Source organism: Hydra vulgaris, chromosome 06 (genome assembly GCF_038396675.1).
Source record: "Hydra vulgaris chromosome 06, alternate assembly HydraT2T_AEP".
NCBI classification, from domain to species: domain Eukaryota; kingdom Metazoa; phylum Cnidaria; class Hydrozoa; order Anthoathecata; family Hydridae; genus Hydra; species Hydra vulgaris.
In genome coordinates this window covers 42,164,371-42,170,545 of record NC_088925.1, presented here as the reverse complement: position 1 = coordinate 42,170,545, position 6,175 = coordinate 42,164,371, and the positions used below count along the sequence as shown (strand labels likewise).

Genomic DNA, 6,175 nt, shown 5'->3' with positions numbered 1-6,175 from the left:
TAACTATTTTATGTTCTTTAGGGCGAGTTTAAAAATTCTTGTTGTTCAAAACGTTTGCAAACTAAATTGGAAATTCAAAAATAACTGAAAACTTTCAGATGGCGGCAAAAATACTTTGCATACTACCTATAAATAATATTTATAGGTAAATATTTAAGTTTGTAGAATTTTACATTTTTCGATATAACCATTGAAACTTTTGTCACAGAAGGAACCTATTATTCTTTCTGTGACACAAGTTTTGAATGCCTTTAACTAAAAATTTAGAGTTTAACAAACCATGTCTTTACTCCAAATTAAATAGATATTATATCTATTTAATTTGGAGTAAAGACATTGTTAGTAGCATTCTAAATTTTTAGTTATAGACATTCTAAATTTGTGTCACAGAAGGAACTATAGGTTCCTTCAATGACACAAGTTTCAATGGTTATAAAGAATGGTTTTATGTCTTTACTTGAAACTAATTAGGTATTTATTAATAATATGTAAGATGTTATTGCCATCTGAATCCATCAGAACATTTTTTTTAATTTGATTTCTTATTTAGTTTACAAAAGTTATTTTCCTTTTGAAAAAGCAAACTTTTCAATCCTGCTTTTTTTTTTGTTTCTTTAGGTTTTAAACAAATATATATTTACTATATAAATGTATTTGGTATTATCTGTTTTTCGTGAACTGATTTTATGTATTTATTTCAAAACAATGTTTTTTTTTTGTATTACATTAAATAACTGACTAGTTTTCATATACTATTTATTGGTACATTTTGTATTATAATATATATAACCCACAAAATAGTTATATTATAGATAAATATACTATAACGTATAAGTATACTATATACTATTATAGAATACCATAAGTTTTACTATAACTTTTAAATTGATATATTTTCATTACTTCATTTTTCAGATTCTTTAGTCATTTAGTGTTATTTTTTCTAAATAAAATTATACAATTTATATAATAAAAATCTAAGGTAATGAAAAATTGTTTTTCTGTTACTTTATTTTTAAAGTGTCATTAAAAATGAAGGATAAAAAAGGAAGTAGAATGCAATGTCTCAAAGCAGGTTGTGGTTACGATGATACACAAAAAAGAAAGATTATGATTTGTGCGCCTATTGTGATCATGCACCAGTTTACATAATGGTATTTTGAACAAGTATTTTTATATAAAAATATTTCTAAATAATTATGGAAATATTACATGTAACACAATTTTTTTAAAAACTTTAGTGGAAGATAGTTTCAATCTTGTTGAAGATATTGAGTTAGCTCATTTCTCTAAGACCAATTCAGTACAGAACACATTATCCAGTACTTTTATTATTTTAATTACTTTTTGTCATGTGTTTCAAAATTCAATTTATAAATAATATTTAGTTTCTCTCAGAATGTCTGGCTTGTTCTCTGAACCTCAAAACCGTACAAAAGAAAATGGAGATGCTACTTTTGGTATTTGTCTTACATATTTAAAAAAGAAAAAAGTTTTTCAGTGGCAATTACATTTTAACTATTTTAAAACAGTAAACTTGAAACTATACTAGTATTAGTGTTTGCAACCAATGTGAATAATGATATTATTTGATTATAGAACCAGCTATTTTGAGCCGAAATGAAATAGACTTTAGTTCATACAATAACAAAGTAATAAGCCTATTAAAAAAACAATGCATACAGCTAGCTAATCCACTCCAAGATTCAAATGATAAAGTAGTTTCTGCATCAAAAACTGTACTTCATCATAAAAGCAATACTCTCTTTGAGGTTTGACGTATTTGTTTTTATAATGTTTAACTATAACTATTTAATTTCTGCGGAAGAAAATATCATAATACTTAATTAGCATTATTGATAACATATCATTTGTATCATAAGTATGACAATTTTAATTATAATTTGTTTAGAAACACTGAAATATTATTTATGAATTTAACAGAATGGCTTAGCCCCGATCCTAAATTCTTGCACAGATGAGATGATTGTGTTAAGTGCTTCAAATTTGAGTTTTGATTTACGCAGCAGATTGGCTGGCATAGTAGTTAACTATATTATTCAAAGGAAAGGTTTGCAGTTAGTAAAAAATTTGTTAGGTTTTTAATATTATTTTGATATATTATTGTCAATCTATTATTAAAGTTACAAGTATATAAATATATGTCATGGTAGTATAGAGTAATGCAAGTACAAATGAAGTTTTGATAAAACTATTTTTGATACATAAATCGCTTTTAAATTGTTCATCCGACTAATGCAGATGTGTGTGAATCAGCAAATGGCATTATTGCAAATTTTCCTTCAGGAAAGGTTGTGAGTAACTTTCAGAACTATCAGTTAATGTGATCTTATGATTGTTAATCTTTTGTTAATACTATTTATTTTTAATTTCTTCTTTGTTAGCAAACATGGCAAACTGCTCCTACAAGTAAAAAACTATAGCTGGTGGAAAATTGACAGAAAAGCTTCGCAACACATGGCAAAATATTAAATCAGTGGGTATTTAAAAAAACTCTAGTTACCAACAATTAATTGGTCATTAGAATTTTTTAGAAGAACATGATATTAGTGATGGTATGCTGTATATGATTTAGTTAATATAAATAGTATATTGTGTTTTATATATTTAGTAAATTTTATATATATATATATATATATATATATATATATATATATATATATATATATATATATATATATATATATATATATATATATATATATATATATATATATATATATATATATAATTAATCATTGAAATTTTTTTTGATAAGTTATATTTTGATAAAATGTATATTCATCTTTGCACAATTTTATATCATATAATAGAGAAAATTTTCGTTTTGCTTTTACATTTTAAAATTTATATAAAAGAAATTCAAGATGACCTTAATTGGCTTAAAAGTCAACCATGGACTGAAGTGTGCCAGAAATGGAAATGAAATTTTTAATCAGGCACCAAAGACATTCCGAATTTTAAACTTCTTTTTAATCTAAAAGCAGATGCATTGGTAAGTATTTTAAATATTTGTTATATGTTATTACGTATGTCTATATATTACTGACTAAATGTTACCACAGAAATACAAAGTAATGTCTTTTTTTATAGGCAAATATCGATTTTACTCAATCGAGCATGCTGAAGAATTATGAGCATTGCAACAACTATTTGTTTCAAAAAATCCCATTACATGCAAAAACATTGATAGGCCTAGTTGCCAAGAAATATTCCATGTAAGAATTAAATTAAAATTTATGATTTGCATAAATATATTAATGACAGCTTTCAATCTGACAGATTGACAGTTTTGAAAAGGGTGGAAAATTACCTAAGTATATCAAACTGACAAGAGGAAAATCATATTCATACATTTATGTGTATGTTTATATATGCATGTATATATATATATATATATATATATATATATATATATATATATATATATATATATATATATATATATATATATATATATATATTTATATATGTTTATATATATTTATATATGTTTATATATATTTATATATGTTTATATATATTTATATATGTTTATATATATTTATATATGCTTAAATATGTTTATATATGTATATATTGTATGGGTAGAAGAAGAGACTATTGCTCTTTTGGCTGTTGTACGATTGACATGTGGCAAACGTTCCATACGTGTATGTAAAGAAGCAAAGAGAAAATCCCGGACTCCTTGTGTTAAAGAATGTGGCGAATTATTTCTTCTTCTAGCCAATGTATGTATATTAAATATAAATAAACTACTAAAAATTGATTCAAAATTAGAAAAATGTGATTAAAATAATTATGTTGTTACTTACATTGCTTAATTATTATTATTTGTTTATTTTTTCAGTCAGCTGAAAATCCTGAGCAGTCAATTGAAAACATTAGGATATTATGTGGTGACCTGAAGCTGACACTTCAACCTTTAGTTTATGCTGTACCACTAAACATTGCTGTTGTTGTATACAACAATCAAAGGTGGTCATTTAAAACCCCCTTGAAAGCAATGGATTTTTCGTTTAAAATGATTCAAGTGAGTTTTATGTTATTAATGATATTTGCGTTCCTGCGTACAGATTTTATTGATAATTCTTTATCAGTTTCAATTATTTGTCTTTAGATCTAGGATAAGGAATACAATACTGCAAGTTTTCCAGCATGGATGTTTTTACAAAAATTTATTTACTGTTTTAATGGCCCCGATTTTGACGAATCAGGTCCGAAAGCAAGTGAATTGGCTTCTAAGTTAAATCTATAAGTTGACGGTATAGTTGCATTATGTGTAAATAAAATAATATTTATAGATAAATATATGATAATAATACAAATGGAAATATTATTTATTTTTTAGAGTTATATTACCTATACTTTAGTTTTTTTGCGAGGTATTTAAATTTTCGTTTTGTCTCAGAAAATAAAGACAATTTATTGGTTAACTTTCTACACAAACAAGGTTATTTTACGGAAGTTTACCAAAATATTTGGTTATCTTAACAAAAACGTTTGGTGAATATTCATACCCAAATATTTTTGGTGAATTTCACAAAATCATTTTGTGAAATTTTCAAAATAAATTTTACCAAAATATTTGGTTACTTAAACAAAAACATTTAGTGCATAAATATTCACCAAGTGTTTTTGTTACAGTAAATTTTTTGTGAATTTTACAAAACGTTTTTTGCAGTGTAATGGTGTTCCTGAGGATTCAGTATTGGGACCACTGTTTTTCCTATCTTATATTAATGATCTTCATACATTTATTAAGTTTGCTACTGTTTACTACTTTGCTGAAGATACTAATCTAATGCTTATTAATAAATCTTTTAAAAAAATTAACAAACACATTAACCATGATCTTGTCGATCTAGTTCAGTGGCTTCGCTCCAACAAACTTTTTCTAAACTCTAATAAAACTGAACTCCTTATTTTTAATTCAAATAAAACAAAAATCTATAAATATACGATCTTTAGATTAAGTGACAAAAAAATTGAATCTATTAACTCAATTAAATATCATGGTATAAAAATTAATTCAATCATTCTCTAAACACCGCTCTCTTAATAACGGCCTTAAATCTATAAAATATCAAAGCATTAAAACTTGGAACAACCTTCCTTATAAACTAAAAGCTCTCAATTTGTTCTCAACCTATAAAACCAGTTTATTCTACTTTTTATCAAAAAAATTTAGTTAATGTTTTTAATTTCTATAACCAATTTTTGTTGTCTTAAATATTTTTTTTAAATTTCTATAATACATTTTGTTGTCATTACTACTATTATTATTAACACCGATGTTATTATGTCATAAAGTTTATTATTGTTATTATATATTGTAAAAACTAACGTAGTAATTATTTTGATTAGATATTTATTAACATTAGTTGGTGTTTACTTTATTTTGGTAAATTTACTATTTCTAAATATCCCTAAATGTAAAATATTAATTTAGAAATAAATGATTGATTGATTGCTTGATTTGAAAATTATATTATGAAAAGTTTGAGCCAAATTTTAACAACTTCATGATTTTCTATACCATTTATTTAGAACATTATATTAAATTATATATAAATAAATCTTAGTATACACACAAATAATGAAACTTACTGTTGTAACTGATGATCAACTCTGGGTTTTCTGTTTGATGAGAGTTTGTAATAGGGTTGCTGAGGCTTTTTAATGACAAGAGTTGAATTTACTTATATTTTCTTTTTTTTTAAATAATATCAAGTATTGTTAGTGTCTGCAGTTAATAAATATAAATATATTTCTAAATAACTAAAAACAAATAAACCAAATTTATTTTTACCTGAAAATCCAATCTAACTAAAATTCCAAAAATTGCACGATGTTTTATTGTCAGAAGCGAATCTACAAATAAAATGAGAGAGGGAGGGAGGGGGGTGTGAATCCTCAAAAAGTACCGACTGGCTTCTTTGAAAAAAAAAAAGGTTCTCAAAACGAAAATTTAACCGACTGAATTGTGTCCAATACCCAAATAGCCAACTAAATTCGTGAAAAAACTGACTATAACTTGAAAATCGCCTTCTTCGGAGAGGGTGGTGTAACACCCCACACACAAAGGCAACTCTTCACAAGCACGCGCTTGTGAAGAGTTGCCTTTGGTATGCAGTATGCCTCTGAAGCTTTA

The 6,175-nt window shown here is 25.1% G+C and overlaps 1 long non-coding RNA gene across 1 annotated transcript; it reads left to right on the top strand.

Annotated features, from left to right (window-relative positions):
- Nucleotides 1–2,879: 2,879 nt before the first annotated feature.
- LOC136081039 (uncharacterized) lies at nucleotides 2,880–4,286 on the top strand. Its single transcript, XR_010638838.1, has 5 exons — nucleotides 2,880–3,016; nucleotides 3,115–3,239; nucleotides 3,613–3,752; nucleotides 3,872–4,054; nucleotides 4,142–4,286. It is a non-coding gene; the product is annotated as an uncharacterized LOC136081039 (long non-coding RNA).
- The last annotated feature ends 1,889 nt before the right edge of the window (nucleotides 4,287–6,175 follow it).